Below are 22,946 nucleotides of genomic sequence, written 5' to 3'. Positions count from 1 at the left end.
TAATAGAGAGCTAAGGAAGCTGAAGGTAAATGCAGACTACTTTTAAACAACAGAGGAAAAAATATGAATATGGTAGTTTTACAGTAACTTAATTAGGAGAAAATTATATAAAATAAGAGGATATGAGTATTTTCTAGAAAGCAGTTAGAAAACTTAAAAATTCAAGAGGTGGCCCCGCGCCCCCGGCCGCTGCAGCACCACAGCTTGAGGGCGGGAGGAGGCTGGGGGAGCCGCAGCCATGCTGGGTCTGAAGCGGCTGTAGGCGCCCATGGAGCAAGCCGGCACGCGGACAGGCGACAGCGGCGTGGGATCTGCCTCTCTGTGAGTGGCCCGGGGCGGCGGCAGCAGTGCCATGGGGTGGGGGAGGGCACCCCTTACATTGGCAGCAAGATCAGCCTCATCTCCAAGGCGGAGATCCGCTACGAGGGCACCCTCTACACCAACACCGAACACTCCACCGTAGCCCTCACCAGAGTTTGATCCTTTGGTACAGAAGACAGACCAACAGGTCGTCCAATACCACCTCGAGATGAAGTCTTTGAATACATTATATTCTGTGGGAGTGACACTAAAGACCTCACTGTTTGTGAGCCACCAAAGCCACAGTGTTCTTTGCCTCAAGACCCAGCTATCTTTCAGTCCTCACTAGGCTCATGACTTCTTCATTCCAGTCCATGGGTTCCTGTGGGCCATTCGTCAGGATGCCCACATACAGTCAGTTCAGTCCAAGTTCTTTAGTTGGGCAGCAGTTTGGTGCTGCTGTTGGTGCTGGAAGCTCTTTGACATCCTTTGGAACAGAAACATCAAACAGTAGTACCTTACCCCGAAGTAGTGCGGTTGGTTCTGCCTTTACACAGGATACAAGATCCCTAAAAACACAGTTACCTCAAGGTCGTTCAAGCCCTCAGTTAGACCCTTTGAGAAAAAGCCCAACCATGGAACAAGCAGTGCAGGCCGCTTCGGCCCACTGACCTGTTCCAGCACCTGTTGAGAGAAGGAGCCCTGTATCAACTACGCCTTTGCCATCTACCAGCCAAAAAGCAATAGAGGAGCACAGGCAAGCTGAAGTACACAAAGTTTCAAGGCCAGAAAATGAGCAATTCAGAAATGATAACAAGAGAAAAGTAGCTCCAGGTGCTCCTTCAGCTCCAAGGAGAGGGCGTGGGGGTCATCGGGGTGGCAGGGAAAGATCTGGTATTCGGTGAGATGGGCCAATGAAATTTGAGAAACACTATGACTTTGAAAGTGCAAATGCACAATTCAACAAGGAAGAAATTGACAGAGCGTTTCATAATAAGCTTAAATTAAAAGAAGATAAACTTGAGAAACAGGAGAAGCCTGCAAATAGTGAAGATAAAGGAGACTCAGGAGTTGATACTCAAAATAGTGAAGGAAATGCTGATGAAGATCCACTTGGACCTAATTGCTATTATGATAAAACTAAATCCTTCTTTGATAATATTTCTTGTGATGACAATAGAGAGCAGAGACCAACCTGGGCTGAAGAAAGATTAAATGCTGAAACATTTGGAATCCCAAGGAGGTCTTGGTTTCTGTGGTGGCAGTGGGCATGGTGGTGGCAGAGGTGGTACCTCCACTGCCCCTTGAGGATTTTGTGGTGGATTCAGAGGAGGTCATGGGGGCCGGGAGCTTGCAGATTCTGAATATAGGAAAGACAACAAAGTTGCTGCATAGTCTACAAACAAGTCTCTGAAAACAGGTGAATTTCTAGCTCTTCATGGTCCTGAAAATTGATTTCAGTCTTTGCAAAGAATGAAGAAGTGAATTCATTGTACATTTGTCACCAGCACTGGGTTTTAGTTTTTTGTTTGTTTTTCTGCTTAATTTCAAAGATAAAATGCAGTTACTTTTGGGGGTGGACGGCTCATCTTACAACATGAGCATTAAATATATTTGGAATAGAAAAAAATATTCAAGAGGTATTTCCCAAAGGAAACATTAGAAGTTGGCACAAGAACAGAAATGGAATCTAGAAAAGTTAAGACTGTAAGCTCAATGAGGGCAGGAACTTCTGTGTGTTTTGTTCACTGGCATATTCCATGCACCTAGAAGAGTACCTAGCACACGGTATGCACAAATACTTATCAAATGGTAAAGGGAAAAGAAGGGTCATATTTTAAAAGTAGATAAATCCTGAAATGTGGAGGAATAGAATTGAGAGATGTCAAAATGATGTCAGTAAAGTGAGAAGTTAGTGGATGTGGAGGAGGATGGTCCTTAAACAGAATAGGAAACATCCATGACCGCCTCTCTGGGAAAATCATTAGGAATCAATAAGAAAGTAACAAAAATAAGTACTTTATCTGCCAAGATTTCCTCTTTAGAAAAAAAAGAAAGATGAATTTTTAAATAATTTTAGAATATATATAACATGACACCTAAGTGAATTGAGACAAACCAATGTCTTCTTTAAAAGTATTCATTAGAAAAGATCCCTTGGGGCCAGGCGCTGTGGGTCATGCCTGTAATCCCAGCACTTTGGGAGGCCGAGGTGGGCAGATCATAAGGTCAGGAGATAGAGAACATCTTGGCCAACATGGTGAAACCTTGTCTCTACTGAAAATACAAAAATTAGCAGGGCGTAGTAGCATGTGCCTATAGTCCCAGCTACTCTGGAGTCTGAGGCAGAAGAATCACTTGAACCTGAGAAGCAGAGGTTGCAGTGAGCCAAGATGGCGCCACTGCACTCCAGCCTGGGCAGCAAGAGCAAAACTCCATCTCAAAAACAACAACAACAAAAAAGAAAATATCCCTTGGATAAAATATTTCTCTAGCCCTAAAATCTGATGAAAAAGACAGATGCTACTTTTATCTTCAAAACCCTTCTAGAATGACAGGACATCCAAACGATTCTCATTTGAATGAAGAGAGAAAAGGTACTTTTACACTCCATGAGGTAAGATTTATTGACAGATCTTCATTAATGGTCTTATAGTCCAGACCAAAGTACAATGTCAATATAACCCAGAAGTTGCAAAAAAAGTTGTTAACCTTTGAAAGGAAAATATCAAAAGTCAAATTTCTATTTATTTTATAACTGCTTCAAAAAGAGAACACTGAAAATAAAACTCTATTCCTACATTAAATGTTACTTTCCCCCCTTTTATGAGTTACATATTATAGAACATGTCATGAATGCTGGGCAGCACTTCCCAAATACCCCTTTCAAGACCAAATGACTGATTTTCCAAGCTGCTGGGAAGGTTGTCAGCTGACTGCTCACAACTCTATCCTCAGCCCTCTCTAAGAACTGCTCTTGCCTGAAGAGAGCTGTCTCTCCCAAGGTCACGCCCTTCCCAGAGCAGCCCTCATCCAATGGCTGATGTATGTGATTGTATAAAAGCCCAAGCCCTCCTCCACAGGTCTAAGCTGAAGGACTATTTATTCTAGGTTCAGAGGTCCCTGTGTGGGGCTTGCGGGGACCTTGTTGTGACTGTATTGCAACCAAACTGCTGCCTGTCTTATCCTGCTCTACCCTCTTCCCTTCCAAGAGCACTTCCCATTGACTTCCTGCACCTACTTCTCAAAATCTGCTACCCAAAGAACCTGCAAGAAATATGCAAGAATCAACCATTGCTCTAAGAATTAAATATAAATGAAATCTATGTCTTGCTTTTTTCATAATTTCAGCAAAGTGGTTATAGTCTGTCCCTCAACATTTCTCTTATTTAAAAGTAAATGCAATGTTAGAAAGTAAAGTATAAATCGTACTTTCAAACAAAACTATTTCAACCACATCATTTATTATTTTTTATTATTATGCTTTAAGTTCTGGGGTACATGTGCAGAACACGCAGGTTTGTTATACAGTTACACATGTGCATTGGTGGTTTGCTGCATCTATCTGCCTGTCATCTACATTAGGTATTTCTCCTAATGTTAGCCTTCCCTAATCCCCCTACCCCTGCTATCCCTCCCCTAAACCCCTACCCCCCAACAGGCCCCAGTGTGTGATGCTCCCCTCCCTGTGTCCATGTGTTCTCATTGTTCAACGCCCACTCATGAGTGAGAACATGCAGTGTTTGGTTTTCTTTTCTTGTGTCAGTTTGCTGAGAATGATGGTTTCCAGCTTCATCCATGTCCCTGCAAAGGACATCCTTTCATATGGCTGCATAGTATTCCATGGTGTATATATGCCACATTTTCTTTATCCAGTCTATCTTTGATGGGCATTTGGGTTTGTTCAAAGTCTTTACTAATGTGAACAGTGCCTCAATAAACATACATGTGCATGTGTCTTTATAGTTGAATGTTTTATAATCCTTTGGATATATATCCAGAAATGGGATTGCTGGGTCAAATGTCAATCACACCATTTATTATCTACATCAGGGGTGGGTTTCCAACCTCTGGGTCTCAGAATGGTATGGGTTCATGGCCTGTTAGGAACTGGGCTGCACTGCAGGAGATGAGCAGCTGGAAAGTGAGCATTACCGCCTGAGCTCCACCTCCTATCTGATCAGTGGCAGCAACAGATTCTCATAAGAGTGCAAACCTCGGCCAGATGCAGTGACTCATGCTTATAATCTTAGCACTCTGGCAGGCTGAGGGGGGTGGATCACAAGGTCAGGCATTCAAGACCAGCCTGGCCAACATAGTGAAACCCCATCTCTACTAAAAATACAAAAAATTAGCCAGGTGTGGTGGCAGGCTCCTGTAGTCCCAGCTACTAGGGAGGCTGAGGCAGGAGAATCACTTGAACCTGGGCGGTGGAGGTTACAGTTAGCCAAGATCACACTACTGCACTCCAACCCGGGTGACAGTGTGAGATTCTGTCTCAAAAAAATAAAAAGAAAAAAAAAGACAAGAAAAGGAAAAAATAAAAAAACAGTGCAAACCCTATTGTGAACTGCACATGCAAGGGATCTAGGTTGTGCTCTCCTTTTAACAATCCAGGCTGGGTGAAGTGGCTCACGCCTGTTATCCCAGCACTTTCAGATGCCAAAGTGGGCAGATCATCTGGGGTCAGGAGTTCAAGTGAAGCCTGGCCAATATAGCGAAACCCTGCCTCTACTAAAAACACAAAAATTAGCCAGGCATGGTGATGGGCACCTGTAATCCCAGCTACTTAGGAGGCTGAGGCAGGAGAATTGCTTGAACCTGGAAGGCAGAGGCTGCGGTGAGCTGAGATCATGCCATTGCACTCCAGCCTGGGTGACAAGAATGACACTGTCTCAAAAAAAAAAAAAAAAATCCAATGCCTGATGATCTGAAGTGGAGCTTTCACCCTGAAACCATCTCTTGCTCCCCAAACCTCAGTCACTGGAAAACACTGTCTTCCATAAAACCCACCCCTGGTGCCAAAAAAGCTTAGGGACCATTGATCAGTATTACCTTGGGCAACTTAATCTCTGATCCTCAGTTTCCTCAAGATTAAAAAAAAGTATAATAATATCTATCTCATTAAGTTGTAATGATTAACTAATGTACACAGAAATATACAATAAGGGCTCAATAAATATCACCTCACTTCTCTCCATTCATTATCAGTGGGGCATGAGTTTAGAATTGCTTTTCCATAAGCAATTCATTCACACTGATGATGCAAACTCCTAATAACAAAAAGTATGCAATTATATAACAGTTGTATGGCTAACAGATGGCATATCTCATCAATAAGGCATGAGAAAGTATTATTCATACTACATAGAATCACATGAAGAACAGTAAGTTACTCTTTACTGAGCATTTACAATATACAAAGTACAATGTGGAGTCCTTTGCACTTTATATTTTATTTAATCCTCGAAGCAATACTGTGAGGTAGGTAGTATGCCTCTTTCACAGATATGAAACTGGTGATGTTCGGAGAAAGTAAATTATTTAAAGTTACACATCTAGTAAGTGGCACAACCAACATTTAAACTTAGTTTTTCTGCATCTGGACTTTTATATTATACTATGGAATCTCTTTGCTTTACTTCTCTTCACATATTTGCCCCAAGTGGAGGCTAACTTTGGCACACCAGCTATGCAAAAACACATAGAGCTATCTTAGCTTCCATAACATAGGAGAAAGAAGGGATCTGTAACTGCTACTTTAATCCTCGCTATGAAACAAACAAATGGTCTCACCCGCAGCCACATAATTTACTCTTACAGCGACAGCCCCTTTCCTTCCACATCCAGTCCATAAAATCTGTCTTCCTATCACTGTTGTCCTTGAGTAGATTGGCCTTTGTCCAATCATTGAAGCTACCACAGCCCTCTCGCTGATCCTAAATAAGTATAACTTCTGCTGAACTTTCTGCCATCGTAAGTGTAACTTCTGCTGAATTTTCTTCCATCCAGGCCTCGGCAGTGAGACGCATCAGAGCTGTTGGAGTCAGAGTGCTAGCATCTTCTAGAGTAGGGGCCCCAGTCCTGAGATCACATGTCTGCACTAGCTGAAGGACATGGTGACAAACCAGATTAAATCCTAAGTGATTCCAGTTACACCTTTTAAAGAACATCCTTAGTTTAGTTTCTTATAAAAGACCCTATGTATGCCACAAAGGTTGCCTTCCAACTGTTTAATTTTTCATGATGCTATTTCAACAATCTGCAATAATTTGTTTTACTCAGTTCTGTGTACATTGCAGAAAATAACGGGAAGAGAAGTACATTATTCACTTTTAACCTGCATTAATCATTACTCTCCCCAGGGAATAGCTATTTATAAGATTCTCAATAACATTTTCTCCTAGGAAACCTCCTCTTGAGTACTGGAAACTCCTCTTGATTCTAGCTTTGTCTCAAGCAGTAGTCCTGCTTCTTGCTTTGGGTAAAAATGACACCAAGTGCAGCCATCCAACCCCTCACTGAAAACAGGTGAAGCCCAGGCCAGGCACAGTGGCTCACACCTATAATCCCAGCACGTTGGGAGGCCAAGGCCAGTGGATCACTTTAGGTCAGGAGACCCTGCTCTCAAGAGACTGTGATTGCTACTAATCCATGAAGTGCTTATTGGCTCGCTGCCTCATTTTCATTAATGGGATGGGATAGGTGTCTTGGGTAGTGACTATCTGGGGCTGGTATTGCATAGGCAGTTAGAATAATTTACCAAGACAATTATAAGTAAAAAAAGGCAGATAGGGAAAGTAGAAGGTATGAAAATACGTTGCAAGAGTGCAATGGGCAAGTCAGCAAGAGTGGAGATGACCGCAAGGAGACGAAGGCTTGCAGGGATTTTATAGGACGGTGCTTGTGCTGTGGTTTGTGCAGTAGTGACAATGTCAAGAATGCAGTGAGCTAACCTGTAGGATCTGGTGATAAGCTGAGCACAGGATGATTGTATTTGTGCAGGAGGGCTACATGTCCTTTTACAGCTTATCTGCTTTTCCCTTTGGCTTTCCCCTGTTCCCACTGGCCTGAGTCTTTTTCCCTAATTAGGACTCCACATATTTGTCCTACACATTAAGGTTAAAGCTTCTTTATTTACGCTTGGTGTTAGCCAAAAATTCAAAAGGTAATAAAGCTTCTTTATTTAAAAAATAAAATATGCCAGGCAGGGTGGCTCATGCCTGTAATCCTAGCACTTTGGGAGGCTGACGTGGGAGGATTACGAGGTCAGGAGATCGAGAACATCCTGGCTAATATGATGAAACCCAATCTCTACTAAATATACGAAAATTACCCGGGCATGCTGGTGTGTTGCCTGTAATCACAGCTACTCGGAAAGCTAAGTAAGGAGAATTGTTTGAATCCGGGAGCCAAAGATTGCGTAAGCCGAGATTGCACCACTGCACTCCAGCCTGGGCAACAGGGCGAGTTGCAAAAAAAAAAAGAAAGAAAAATAAATAAAAGTATAGATTTATGCCTAAAAAGAAAACTCCCAAAAGTATTAACAGTAGTCATCTCAAAATGGTAAATTATAGATACTGTTCTTTTTGGTTTCCCTCTTGGCTGCATTTCCTTAATGTTTTACAATGAATCCACACTTGTTTTGAAAGAAAAATTTCTTTCTCATGAACATAAACTGTGTCTAGATAACAAAAAAAAAAAAAAAAAAAGAAAAGAAAAAAGAAAAAGAAAGAAAATAAAAAGAAAAACAGAGGAGGCCCTCAAATTTCTATGACAGCAAGAGAACAAGTCAGGAAGGAAACTGTACTCCATTCTCTTTGTCATGTGTTGACAACAAGCCTACACAGGCATAGGGCACCTTGATCTTAAACAATGTCCTTACACAGCCTGCCTTGACTATGACCAGTACACACAAAGCTGAATTGTTCACACCAAAAAAGGAGGTGGATACCTTGCTCTCAAGAGACTGTGATTGCTACTAATCCATGAAGTGCTTATTGGCTCGCTGCCTCACTTTCATTAATGGGATGGGATAGGTGTCTTGGGTAGTGACTATCTGGGGCTGGTATTGCATAGGCAGTTAGAATAATTTACCAAGACAATTATAAGTAAAAAAAAGGCAGATAGGGAAAGTAGAAGGTATGAAAATACGTTGCAAGAGTGCAATGGGCGTCAGCAAGAGTGGAGATGACTGCAAGGAGACAAAGGCTTGCAGGGATTTTATAGGACGGTGCTTGTGCTGTGGTTTGTGCAGTAGTGACAATGCCAAGAATGCAGTGAGCTAAACTGTAGGATCTGGTGATAAGCTGAGCACAGGATGATTATATTTGTGCAGGAGGGCTACATGTCCTGGACCCGAAAGAAAGGCAGACTTTTACAGCTTATCTGCTTTTCCCTTTGGCTTTCCCCTGTTCCCACTAGCCTGAGTCTTTTTCCCTAATTAGGACTCCACAACAAGCAAACAAAACAGTAAGAGTACAGCAAGAATATGGGAGATAGTAGAGACAGCTGCTTGGAAGATTCCACTTAAATGGATGCTTCCCTATCAAAAAAAGCCAATAGTCTTTTTTTGGACCGATATGGCATCATCAACAGAAGCCTTTACTAGAAGCCATGAAACAAGGGTAGATTTCTGGAAATGCTAGAGAGAAGTGAACAAAAATTACCACTAAAACAAATACTATAAATCTAAAAGTTGACTTTTTGGGAAAATAGATTTGAATGAATTTTCTTATTCCATTGAGAATTTATTTACCCAAGAAACAATAAAACAATACATAGTATTGAATACAGTGATCCAAACGTATTACCACATATAAACTCATGAAAGCATTTTAATTAATAAGCAAAGACAATATTCTCCTATGAGTAAAATAGTCATTTCCACCTCTGTGCTATCCACATGGGCAAATTTTGGCTCCTTTCACTCATAAAGTAATCCAGTTTTTGTTGTTGTTTTGTTTTGTTTTGTTTTTTGAAATAGTATCACTCTGTTCCCCAGGCTGGAGTGCCGTGGTGTGATCATGGCTCACCGCAGCCTTGACGTTCTATGCTCAAGAGAGCCTCTCATCACAGCTTCCTGAGTAGCTGGACTATAGGCATGCAGAGTCAGGTTTTTGCCATTGCTGCCAAGGATGATCTAAAACTCTTGGGCAGAGGCAATCCTCCTACTTCAGCCTCCCAAAATGCTGAGATTATAGGCATGAGCCATTACGCCTGGCTACAGACCACTCTTAATATATTTCCTCCCTTAGAATAGACTTGGTTGGCTAACTCCTTGCTGTTTTTTGTTTTTTGTTTTTTTTGGGGGGGGGGGGTGTCTTTCATACAAAGAATAGTATTTGTGTAATGTTTTCATCATCTGAATATTTTTCACATTTTCACTGGGTTCCAAAGAAGGTAATATGCATGAATAAACCACAATTTTAGAAATGGGCTGCCAGGGTCTATACATTTCGAAATGGGATGCCAGGGTCTATACAGGGAAATCCAACTGATTGATTCCCTTATAACCACTCATAACTGTTCTTACATTATCCTGAGAAGCAATACATGGTTTTGGAAATCTTTGTTTAACTGATTAGCTTGATGTTGGCTCATATTTTAACTGTATTGTTTTTTTGGTTAGTGTAACTCCAAATCATGAGAAATCTATTCTGTTCATGGTATTTAAGATCCCAGCGATTTCATAGTTATTTTTAGCAGGCTTTGCATGTGAAATGTGGTGATGAAGAGATATGAATTGAATAATCTTCATATGTACTATAATACATCAAGAAGAAACATAAAAAGACATTAAATGCATGATCCTGAGCCTTTCAACAATGTTTCTCTTTTTAAATGCATATTTCCAAAATAACTAAAATCACTTCTTGAAAAAATGTAACAGGGCTTATTTATTATATCTCTTCTTCCTAATTTATCTAATGAAACTTATTTGTATATATTAAATAAGCTAAACGTCCTCAAGTTTTACATTTAAAAAAAAAACAAAAATATAGAACTCTTCTCCTTTTTATAATGGATACAAAAACCACCATTGGAAACTTTTGGGGGAAAAAAAACCCAAAAACTCAAATAAGAACTTTGCATTTTTAAAAAGCACTCCAAATCACAATGTCTTATTACATTGTCTCAACCTTAGCCTTGTATAACTAAGAAAAATAAGTCCCAGAACTGAGATGAGCTTCAATTACAAAAGATGCTGCAGAGAAACAAACATCTATATTGTTAATCTTAGCTTTTTTCCTCCAAACATCTGAAACAATTTTTTTTGCCAGTTCCAGAATCTTAAAATCTACCTCTGATCATTGAAAAAGCTGCCGTGTTCAGTATCTTCCACCAGAAGGTGCCCTTGCCCTAGGAAGAGAGCCTCCTTTCTATATATGCACAGCTAAACTCCACAACATTTACGCTCATTGACCTAAAGTGAATTTAAAATTGACTTTTTATAGATGAAACCTCTTAGAGATGAGCAAACTCTTGAAGTACTTTTAATGAAATTTGTGATGTGAGACAAGAGAAGTTAATGCTTGCAGAAAGTGGAGACCTCTTTAAACTGTCCTCAAAATAAGGGGTAAAGTGACGTAATTTGGTAAAGAAGGATAAAGGGTATAAACAGATATTTCTATGCCAAGACTGTTTAGAGCAGTACTGTGCAATAGGAACATAATGCAAGCTTTACACATAATTTTAAATTTTTTAGTAAACACATTTTTATAGTCTTTAAAGAGTGAAACAGATTTAATATTTTACATAATCAAATATATCTAAAATATTATCAATTCAACATAAAAATCAACGTAAAAAGTATTAGTAAAACATCTCACATTTTCTTTGTATTCATTCTGGTATACATGTCATACTTAGAGCAAATTTCAAATGCTTAGTAGCCACATGTAGTTAATGGCTACCATACTGAACAAAGCATGCCTACAAAATCTAACTTACTTCACTGAGTACCAATTTAATTCGTGATTTAAAAAATAAACATTCAGCCTATATTTCCTAGCTCACATAATATGTACACACAAAAATGCTAGATTCTTTCTTAATTACTACTGATGCAAAGGAATGCACAAATGCTTTTCTCTGTATATCATATGAAAACAATTGGTCTAATTTCCCTTCATCTCTATAATCTTTGGACTGTGTAATAACCTACAAATATAAAATAAATCCTAGCCTTGTTTAATAATGTCTGTGTTCCTGATAGCACCAAACATAAACTATGTAGGCATGTATAATAGACCAAAATTTGCAAGTTCCCTTGTACATGCCATGTGTATAATAAAATAAACAAGCATTAAAAAGTAGTTTTAACAAGCATCTCCTTGTTATCAGTTTTAGAATTCTCTACTTAAGCAGCTCTGTGAGTTAGAATTTTCTGAATCACAGGTAACAAAAACATAACCTATTTATCATCCTGATTCTCTTCTTTCATAATAAATAGTACTTCTACATGAAGAACGGCAAACTGATACAAAAGTATTCTTATCAAAAATGAAAAGGGTTGACTTCTTATTAGGCCATAAGGTCCTGAAAGTAGACTAGGTTTTATTTTTCTTGTCAAGCAAGAGTACAGTTTAAAAGACAACCTTGTTTCTTTTACAAGCTGTGTTTATGAGAGCAGTGAAATACAATCACTTTGAGAAACTGCAGCAGCAAGAGGTCACACCACTCTGGCTTCGTAGAAAATGGCTCAAGGAAGACTGTCTCAGTCTGCAGGAGATCCTTTAGGGACCTCTGCACCCAGTTCCAAGGCACCATTAACTGATAGTAAGCAAAACTGGACTTTTACATTAAGAACAGCATACCCAGGAGGAGCTGGCATTCATCTGCAATTCCTTACACTCTCCAAATTTCTACAAAGCCTCAACTGCTTAAATCTGCAAAAGAATTTTGAAATTAGACATGAGTAGCTGACAGGCTGATTTTCTTTCCGCACAGGAAAAATAAAAGGAGTAAAAACTGAAGTTAGAAAGGAATTTTTTTAAAGTTATCTAACTATGTAATGCGGTTGGTTTTATGTTGTTGTATTCAAGTAACAGTATATAGTTCACGTAGTTATGAAAAGTAATAAAAAGGCAAAAGTCACCTCGATAAAGAAAACAAGGCCTTAGAATACTTGGTATATTTATAATCTATAGGAGCCTTTATATCCTCCTATTTGATCTTCATAAATTCATAGAATTGAGGACAGGAATTATTACTTCATTTTGTAAGTGTAAAAACTAAAGCTCAGAAAATTTCCTACGACAAGTTGATGAAATAGGGAAGTATGAAAAATGCTACCTGAAAAATATTAGAGACACTCTAATAACTTGAAGAAAGCTTTAATTTATATTCCTTACAAGTGAATTATTCTTCTGTCTTGGTAGAAACAGATTTCCTTCTTAAGGCTCTATTTCAGCCTTCATATAATTTTTTTTCTAGCCAGCTGGAATCACTTTCTATCTTGCTCAAGGGAAGGGAACCTCTTGGAGGCTTAGCAGCATCTTCTTCAGCAATGTGGCTCTTTCTAACAGTACACTCTCAATTATTCAAGATAACACAGAAAGGCCTAGAGAAAGATTATTCCAAAGGCAGCAGAAACAAATTAACAGTTCAATTAGATAAGCTTGAATAAATGAGTGTTTTAAACTGTGCATGCTGATACAATGTACACTGATAAAATATGTGGAAAGGAGTTGGGGCTCTCCAAAAATACAGCAAGCAAGCACAATAGGATGGTTTGGAATCAAACTATGGAGAAGGCATAGCCCTCATTAGAGCCAGAATTAGGAGAAGGCATGACTTGAAGCTCTACCTGTTAGCTATACGCATTGATACACTTGTCTCACCCAATAGCAAAATATATTTGCATACTACTTCGAGGCCTGCACTGAGTAGACATACAAGTTTGCTTCAGAGTTATTTGGCACTCATACTGACACCTCACCAACAGGGAGAAAGGGAGTTGCATATGCAATTATACACTGAAATACACAGTGGTCACCAATGACCCCCATAAAAACTTTTGTTTCTGGCCAGGTGCGGTGGCTCACGCCTGTAATCCCAGCACTTTGGGAGGCTGAGGCGAGCGGATCACAAGGTCAAGAGATCAAGACCATTCTGGCCAACATGGTGAAACCCCGTCTCTACTAAAAATGCAAAAAAGTTAGCTGGGCGTGGTGGCACACGCCTGTAGTCCCAGCTACTCAGGAGGCTGAGGCAGGAGAATTGCTTGAATCTGGGAGGCGGAGGTTGCAGTCAGCCGAGGTCGCGCCACTGCACTCCAGCCTGGCGCCTGGTGATGGAGTGAGACTCTGTCTCAAAAAAAAAAAAAAAAATCTTTTGTTACTGTTTTAGTATTTAATTTCATTGACATTGGATACAATGTTTTTTTGTGGGTTTTTTTGTTGTTGTTGGAAGAAAATCACTTTATTCTAATTAACTCACAAAGAATAAAATCATAACAGCTAGTTTAAGGAGGCCACACAAACATCTGACCAGCTCCAAATTCTACAGAGTAGGAACACCCACTTCCATTTCAATTCTGATGCAAGGAAGCTATGAATGACAGGAGAGGTTTAACTGATGGCTACACTTTACACCTTCACTATTAATTAAATTTTTATATTAGGTTGGTTATGAGAGCTGGTTTTCCGTTTCTCTAGTTTGAACTTCTTGATTAGGCCAATCCGTTTGCAAGTGGGCACTGTTTCAGCACCTCACTGAAACCCTCACAGAGCTTGAGGTCACCCTGGTTCTGGGCACACTCCAAGAACTGTTTGATCTCATAGAAGCAAGGCTGCTGCTGCTGTGCCGGCTGGCTTCCCTGAGGCTCCTGGTAAGTGATGTCAGGCCTCGCAGGCTCAGGACCACTTCCTCCACTGAAGCCCCCAGTAATGGCGTGGCCCAGTGTGTGCCCCACAGCAGAGCCCACAGCCACGCCAGCTGCAGTGGTTGCCATCTGGGACAGCAGACCTGGCTGCTGGGGCGCAGCAGCAGAAGAGCCAACTGCAGAGGGGGGTGCGGCTGCTGATGGCTGAGCGGGTAGTGCTGGCCTGGGCGCAGCTCTCATCTGAGGGGCCCGGCTGGCCGGAGGGGCCATGCGGGAGGTATGGCTTCAGCTTCCACGCGGCATCCTAGCGACGGGGCTGCCCAGCCTTTAGACCTGCAAGGCTGGATACAATGTTTTAAACTGTTTTGATGATAAAGTTTTAGAAAACATAAAATAAAATCTGCCTTATTCATTAACTTATCACTTACTTATGCTCTATGTCAAAATAATAGTTGAGTTTGAATTTTGAGGTTCCTACAGGAATAGAACAATTTCAGTATGTGCTATGATAAAACTGTTCATATGTATATCCAAAATATAACTATATTAAAATAATATTAACATACAGGATTTTTGGATCCCTGATCTAATAATGCTTGGCAAACTTACTCACTTATCAGCATTTATGATTAGCATTTATCATTTAACCCAAGTGTTACTGGCTAATCAAGTATAAATACAGTCTTCCAGGAGCTTCTTTCACTAGATAGTTTCAATATATCATTGGGACACATTTATAAAAGATCATCTACTATATTTAAGTTACTGTGTCACCATCTCTGTTCAGAGACATTCAATGATCAAGATTTTTTCTATGAGCAATAACCAATTTTACTTTTCTAAATAAAGTGTTTATTTTACTTTTGTTCTCCAAATTCCTAAACTTCTCATATTAAAATGATTTTTACATAGTGCTACTAGGCTTAAAAAATTTTAAGACATATCAAGGTTCTTCCTTTTTAATATTTACTTCTCTCCCTCAGAAAGACAAAATTTTAATCACAATCACAGCATACGTCTAGTGAGTTAATAAAAGCATGCATGTAGCTACTACCTATTGTTGTCACCTTATTTTATTCTATATTTTTAGCTGCAAAAAAAATTGTTCCTTCCTCTTATCAATGGAAACGTATAGATTATTTCTGAAAACAATTTCCTAAATTGAAACACTTTTGCTATTTCATCCTCTATTTCCTCTTCTAAAAAAATTGGTTGTTTGAGCATATCAAAAAGCTCATCCACCACGATCAAGTAGGATTCATCCCGGGAATGCAAGGCTGGTTCAACATACGCAAGTCCATAAACGTAATTCACCACATAAACAGAACCAAAGACAAAAACCACATGATTATCTCAATTGATGCAGAGAAGGCCTTTGACAAAATTCAACAGCCCTTTATGCTAAAAACTCTCAATAAACTAGGTATTGACGGAACGTATCTCAAAACAATAAAAGCTATTTACGACAAACCAACAGCCAATATCATACTGAATGGGCAAAAACTGGAAGCATTCCCTTTGAAATCTGGCACTAGACAAGGATGCCCTCTCTCACCACTCCTATTCAATACAGTACTGGAAGTTCTAGCCAGAGCAATCTGGCAAGAAAAAGAAATAAAGGGTATCCAAATTGGAAAGGAGGAAGTTAAATTGTCTCTATTTGCAGATGACATGAGTGTATATCTAGAAGACCCCATCGTCTCAGCCCAAAACCTCCTGAAACTGATAAACAACTTCAGCAAAGTCTCAGGATACAAAATCAACGTGCAAAAATCACAAGCATTCCTATACACCAATAACAGACTTACAGAGAGCCAAATCAAGAACGAACTGCCATTCACAATTGCTACAAAGAGAATAAAATACCTAGGAATACAACTAACAAGGAACGTAAAGGACCTCTTCAAGGAGAACTACAAGCCACTGCTCAATGAAATAAGAGAGGACACAAACAGATGGAGAAACATTCCATGTTCATGGTTATGAAGAATCAACATCGTGAAAATGGCCATACTGCCCAAAGTAATTTACAAATTCAACGCTATTCCCATCAAGCTACCAATGACCTTCTTCACAGAACTGGAAAAAAACACCTTAAACTTCATATGGAACCAAAAGAGAGCCCGCATAGCCAAGTCAATTCTAAGCAAAAAGAACAAAGCAGGAGGCATCACACTACCGGACTTCAAACTATACTACAAGGCTACAGTAATCAAAACAGCATGGTACTGGTACCAAAACAGAGATATAGACCAATGGAACAGAACAGAGGCCTCAGAGGAAATACAACGTACCCACAACCATCTGATCTTCGACAAACCTGACAAAAACAAGCAATGGGGAAAGGATTCCCTATTTAATAAATGGTGTTAGGAAAACTGGCTAGCCATGTGCAGAAAGCAGAAACAGGACCCCTTCCTGACACCTTACACCAAAATTAACTCCAGATGGATTAAAGACTTAAACATCAGACCTAACACCATAAAAACCCTAGAAGAAAATCTAGGCAAAACCATTCAGGACATAGGCGTAAGCAAGGACTTCACGACCAAAACGCCAAAAGCAATGGCAACAAAAGCCAAAATAGACAAATGGGACCTAATCAAACTCCACAGCTTCTGCACGGCAAAAGAAACAGTCAGTAGAGTGAATTGGCAACCAACAGAATGGGAAAAAATTTTTGCAGTCTACCCATCTGACAAGGGGCTGATATCCAGAATTTACAAAGAACTAAAACAGATCTACAAGAGAAAAACAAGCCCATTCAAAAATGGGCAAAGGATATGAACAGACACTTTACAAAAGAAGACATACAGGAGGCCAACAAACATATGAAAAAATGCTCATCATCACTGGTCATTAGAGAAATGCAAATCAAAACCACATTGAGATACCATCTCACACCAGTTAGAATGGCGATCATTAAAAAAATCTGGAAACAACAGATGCTGGAGAGGATGTGGAGAAATAGGAACACTTTTACACTGTTGGTGGGAATGTAAATTAATTCAACCATCGTGAAAGACAGTGTGGCGATTCCACAAGGACCTAAAAATAGAAATCCCATTTGACCCAGCAATCCCATTACTGGGTATATAGCCAAAGGATTATAAATGATTCTACCATAAGGACACATGCACACAAATGTTCATTGCAGCACTGTTCACAATAGCAAAGACCTGGAACCAACCCAAATGCCCAACGATGATAGACTGGATAGGGAAAATGTGGTACATATACACCATGGAATATTACGCAGCCATCAAAAATGATGAGTTCACGTCCTTTGTAGGGACATGGATGAACCTGGAAACCATCATTCTCAGCAAACTGACACAAGAGCAGAAAATCAAACACCGCATGTTCTCACTCATAGGCGGGTGTTGATCAATGAGAACACATGGACACAGGGAGGGGAGCACTACACACTGGGGTCCGTTGCGGAGAAATGGGGGAGGGACAGGGGGTGGGGAGGTGGGAAGAGATAGCATGGGGAGAAATGACAGATACAGGTGAGGGGACGGAAGGCAGAAAACCACACTGCCATGTGTGTACCTATGCAACAATCTTGCATGTTCTTCACATGTACCCCAATACCTAAAATGCAATAAAAATATAAATAAAAATAAAAAAATAATAAAATAAAATAAATAAAAATTTTTTTAAAAAATGGTTGTTTGACATGAAGCAGGCCAGCATGTAAGCTGACCAACATATTGTCAGCAGCCTTTGGGAGTAAGATTGTCTCTGAGAACATCAATGACTGGAGATATTACAACAGTTTAGCTGTTACCTTGTGCAAAATAATATACCAATTAAGCTAACTATAAAAGTCATCCTGAGTTCATGTCACATTCTTCAAAGCCCTGAAATTCCTCTGAGGACTACGGAAAGCTGTCTAGTTTGAAAGCACAGTTTGCAGAAAAGTCAGTGGTTTGTCAGGGCTGTGATTTTTTTTCTTTATCTTTCTTATTTACTTTTTCTTACAAAAGCAAAACTTTTCATTGTAAAACGTGAAACAATCCTAAGGTATACACACGCACACTAAGATACAGTTTTAAGAACTTGAGTGTATCCTTTCACAGCTTTCCGTATGTTCAAGTAAATCATAAAGTGTTGTATTTGTGTATTTGTGTTTATTTTTTGCTTTTACAAAAAAAGAACCATTCTATGCATATTATTTGGCAATTGGTATTTCTCGCTTAGCATCATGGGCATTACCATGATTTAACAGATCTAAACCAATGGCTACATATTTTATAACATTAGTAATCCACATTTTATTCAAATTTTTTCTTATATGTGATCATTCACACTGACTTCAGCTATTAGCTGCTACAAGCCTTCAAAATATTACATATTATGTTTGTATAAAACCACTTATATTTCTTTGTTTTGTTTTGAGATGGAGTCTCACTCTGTCTCCCAGGGTGCAGTACAGTGGCATGATCTCGGCTCACTGCAACCTCTGCCTCCCAGATTCAATCGATTCTCCCACCTCAGCCTATAGAGTAGCTGGGATTACAGGCACCCACCACTATGTCCAGCTAATTTTTTTGTATTTTTAGTAGAGACAGGGTTTCACCATGTTTGCCAGACTGGTCTCGAACTCCTGACCTCATGATTCACCTGCCTCAGTCTCCCAAAGTGCTAGGATTACAGGCATAAAAGTGGCACCCAGCCAAAACTACTTATATTTCTATAAAATAGATTCCCTCAATTAATGTGTCAAAGATTATAGCTTCTTTTCAAAAATTGATATTTCTTCAAATTGAAGATCAAAGTTCATGGGACAATCTGGAAATATATACCAAGTCAAAAATGTGCACATTCATTGACTTAGAAATTCCAATTCCAGGCATTTTTCCTAAATTAATAATTGTGCCAATGAGCATATTTTTTAATGTATGTAAATGGACATTCTTTGAAGCTCTGTTTATGTAAGAAGAAAATAGAAGACATCCACAAATTCAAGAAAACTATGAAATAAATTATGTTAAGCACATTCAATGGAACAATAAGCAGACAATAAAATTAGGTTTATACTATACAAGTTATGAAAATATATATTTATTGACAAGGTAAGATGTTCAGAAAGAAAGAAAAGAAAGGAAAGAAAGAAAGAAAGAGAAAGAAAGAAAGAAATGTCACTGTCATAAAATAATTTCAAACAGAGGGATATTGAGGGAAAGGATATACCAAAATATTAGTAATACTTATTTCTATGTAGTATTTAAAACTAAATATAATTATTTACTTCATGTTCTTGTTTTTTCCAACATTTATTCAACAAATATTTACTGAGTATCTACATATCAGGGACTCTGCTAAACACAGCACTGGAAAAGCAATATCTTAACGAAAATTATCCCGTGTGTCCATGAGGCAAGAGGAAAGCGGAAGCCCAGAAAAGGGGAGGGGAGCTTCAGAAGGTAGACAGGACAGGTTAAATGCTCAAGAAATATTTGAAATGGTATAATCATTCTAACAAGGCTGTGGGGTATTACTATATTCAGTGCACCACAATATTTCTATAAATTGTCTAAGATTACTGAGTAAATAAGAATGTTTTCTCCATCCTCTCTTCCTCCATCTGGCAGCTAGATATGAGCTGAGTTTCCCTGAAAACCACATCTCAAAAATGAACATAAGCTCCTGAATGACCCTAGAAATGACAAGACAATACCAGAGGAAACCAAGTTGAAAGCCCACGGTCTGGTTGGGGTCTGCATGGCAAGGAAGGTGTGCCCCAACTCTAGGAGCCAACAGAGACTCAGAGAGCAGAATCAGCCAGAGAATGCCACCACACCTGAACAATCCTAGATAAATCACATCATGAGTTACAACAGCTGCTGTTTTTCATCATAAAGGCCAGCAAGGTGAACAATAACCAGAAAGGAAAGGACAAAGTCATGAGAACAGGATGAGCCACTAGATACCATGCAGGTCATGAAGGGCACACTTTTCTCCTGTACCTACAGATGACATCTTGGAGGAGAGGAAGAATAAATCTGAGATAATAAGCATTTTACTCAAAAGAACTAAGCCAATCAAAACTATCCCAACAAGGTTTGCAATTTTGAACACTGAAAGTTTAAGCCATTCAAATTATTCCATATAAATAAATGGACCAAGTGAGAATAACTGCAGGTTTTCCAGATGGAGCTTGTAGACTCCTATCATCCTGGGGGGGGAAAAAAAGTAATATAAAATGGGGAAGAGAGAAGAGTAGGACATGAAGGCAAGGTAAAGTGGCCTCTGACTTCTTTCCCTTATTCACTGTTAGCCAGGCCAATAATGGTGTGATAATTTGTCATTCTTCCCTTTCAATAATAAATAAAGTAGCCCGACAGGTTTTTGTTCTAGGCCCTGTCCCAAATTGAATACTTTGGATTTTAAGCAGCTAGATGATCAATCCAACCAAAGTCACAGTCAGAGGAAAAGGCATAAAAAATAATCAAGAGATAGAGAAATGAATTTATGAAAGAACTTTATTGGACACAGTCCTGCCCGACTTTTAGAATGCAAATGAGAAACACAAAAGCCAAGTTGAATTGCTTGAGCTACTGAAAGCAAAAAAGCAGTAACATAGTCCAAAAGCTCAGAAGCGAATTTCCAGGTATCTCAAAAATAAAAATCTATCATGTAGATCTGCTTCAGGGTTCTGAGCACTCCCTACTGTTAATAGTGAAAGACATTCAGCTACTAAATCTCCGTACAAGTCAGATGGTTCTCAGTACACCTTCAGCACAACGCTTTCTACTTATCCTGTTGCCCTACCAGATTCTGACTCTTTTCACACAACCACACACATACACACACACGCGCATACACACTTCCCCACCATTCTTTTCAACCCCCTGTCCTGAGTTTAAGCAAATCTTAATGTTGCAGAGAAGCTGTTTGTATTTAACTTTTTAGAAATACATCATTTACAAAATAATTTTGGGTGATCTGTATCTATTACTTCCATCTCAAAATTATACAGGCTAACCTGTTTTTTACAAAAGAAAATACAGTTTGTATTAACAAGTTCAGCTCCCCTGAACTTAAGAAAACTTACTAAATGTCAAATGTCATTTACTAGTGGGAAAATGTAATTCCCACATGCATCCCTAGAGTGATTTCAGCGACCCTGGCCTTACTTCATCCCAGCAGATCTAATTTGATATCCCCATTACTCCTCCAGAAATGAAGGGTTTCAGTGCATATTTAAATGGTAATGAAGTCAGTACATCAGAAAGCAGCTCAAATTAACTCAACTGATACAAATGGAGTAGTCCTCATTCTGTGCTATACTGACAAAGGACTTAAACTGAAGAACAAGTTAAATGAAAAAGAATGCTAAAAGTGTACCATCAACTATCCAAGAACCTGTGTAGACTAACAAAATGGTTGGGGGAAACAGACTATATGAGGCTATCTCCCATGATTTAATATGTTTTTTTGTTTGTTTCCTTGTTTGTTTGAGACAGAGTCTTGCTCTTGTCATATAGGCTGTAGTGCAGTGGCATGATCCTGGTTCACTGCAACCTCTGCCTCCCGGGTTCAAGCAATTCTCCTGCCTCAGCCTCCAGAGTAGGTGGGATTATAAGCACCTGCCACCATGACCAGCTAATTTTTTTTTTTTTGTACTTTTAGTAGAGATGGGATTTCACCATGTTGGCCAGGCTAGTGGCTAGTGTCTAACTCCTGACCTCAGGTGATCCACCCACCTCGGCCTCCCAGAGGGCTAGGATTACAGGCATGAGACACTGCGCGCAGCCTTAATAGAGTTTTCAATAAACCTTTCTAACCTCTTAACCATGAAAAGAGGAGACAAATTAAAGTTCCATAATTCCTTCCTATTTATTATAATACAAAAGTTAAATGTCCTGTTGTCTTCACTATTTTCATTCCTTCCTACAAAGTTATTGAAGTAAAAAGTTTATCTAGTCCAAAGAAAAAAAATAGCAATAATTATCAATGTGAGAAAAACTAAGATAGGAAAATAGAACAGCATAAACAAATGAAAAGAAGGGAGGTTAAAATGTAAGACATATAATAAAAAATATTAACAAATGAAAAAATACATGGATTTTTCAGCTCAGATTAAAAGCAAGCTACAACAAAAAAACAATTATAACACACTGGCTTTAATATTAAATGATCAAAAGGTTGTTGGAAGAATAAAAGGAATAAAAGAAATGAAAGAGAAAAATATATGCAGATAGCTTTAAGGTAAAGAAAAAAGAATGCAAAAGACAAAAATAAAATAACGAAACCTTATCAAAGTATTCTTCTGAGAGCCTTGTTGGTAAAAGACTCTGAGAATGAAATAGAGAAAAGAAAAAGAAAAAAAAAACTAACTGGAAAGAAAGATACAATAGTAATAGGTAGAAACTGTAAAGATAAAATTTAAGATTAAAATGAAAGTGAGCAGAGTTTTTAACAAAAATGTTTTCCTGCCTCAGCGTAAGCCTCAGATTTTTATTAATATCCAGGACAGCAAGAAGATAGCTAAACATGTTTCATTACATTTTGGTATTAAAATTCATTGTTAACTAAATACTTCATTAGGCTACCTAACCTCTGAATGATACCTTTTCATCACATAGTACAGTTAACAGAATTTCAGATGTATTTGTAAAACATAAATATACTCTCACATACTAAAAGGTTTTGATTAAAGTGGATTCTCAAATACTTAACTTTTAAAATAATCTCTATGCTGCACAGCACTTGTTAAATATGCCTGCTTATACTGTACTAAACCTATTAGAAGAAAAATGAGACTTACTTTCATATTTAAACTGTAAGACACTACTTTGAGAATTCA

At 38.9% G+C, this 22,946-nt stretch overlaps 1 protein-coding gene and 2 pseudogenes across 4 annotated transcripts in view; 1 reads left to right on the top strand and 2 right to left on the bottom strand.

Annotated features, from left to right (window-relative positions):
• Positions 1-22,946, bottom strand: part of TMEM117 (transmembrane protein 117) — a 515,768-nt gene that overhangs the window by 451,284 nt on the left and 41,538 nt on the right. The window lies entirely within an intron of this gene.
• LOC104653466 (protein LSM14 homolog A pseudogene) lies at positions 675-1,726 on the top strand (annotated as a pseudogene).
• LOC141585180 (coiled-coil-helix-coiled-coil-helix domain-containing protein 2 pseudogene) lies at positions 13,675-15,435 on the bottom strand (annotated as a pseudogene).

This window comes from Saimiri boliviensis, chromosome 7, assembly GCF_048565385.1.
Source record: "Saimiri boliviensis isolate mSaiBol1 chromosome 7, mSaiBol1.pri, whole genome shotgun sequence".
NCBI lineage: Eukaryota > Metazoa > Chordata > Mammalia > Primates > Cebidae > Saimiri > Saimiri boliviensis.
This window is presented reverse-complemented; position numbering and strand designations above follow the sequence as displayed.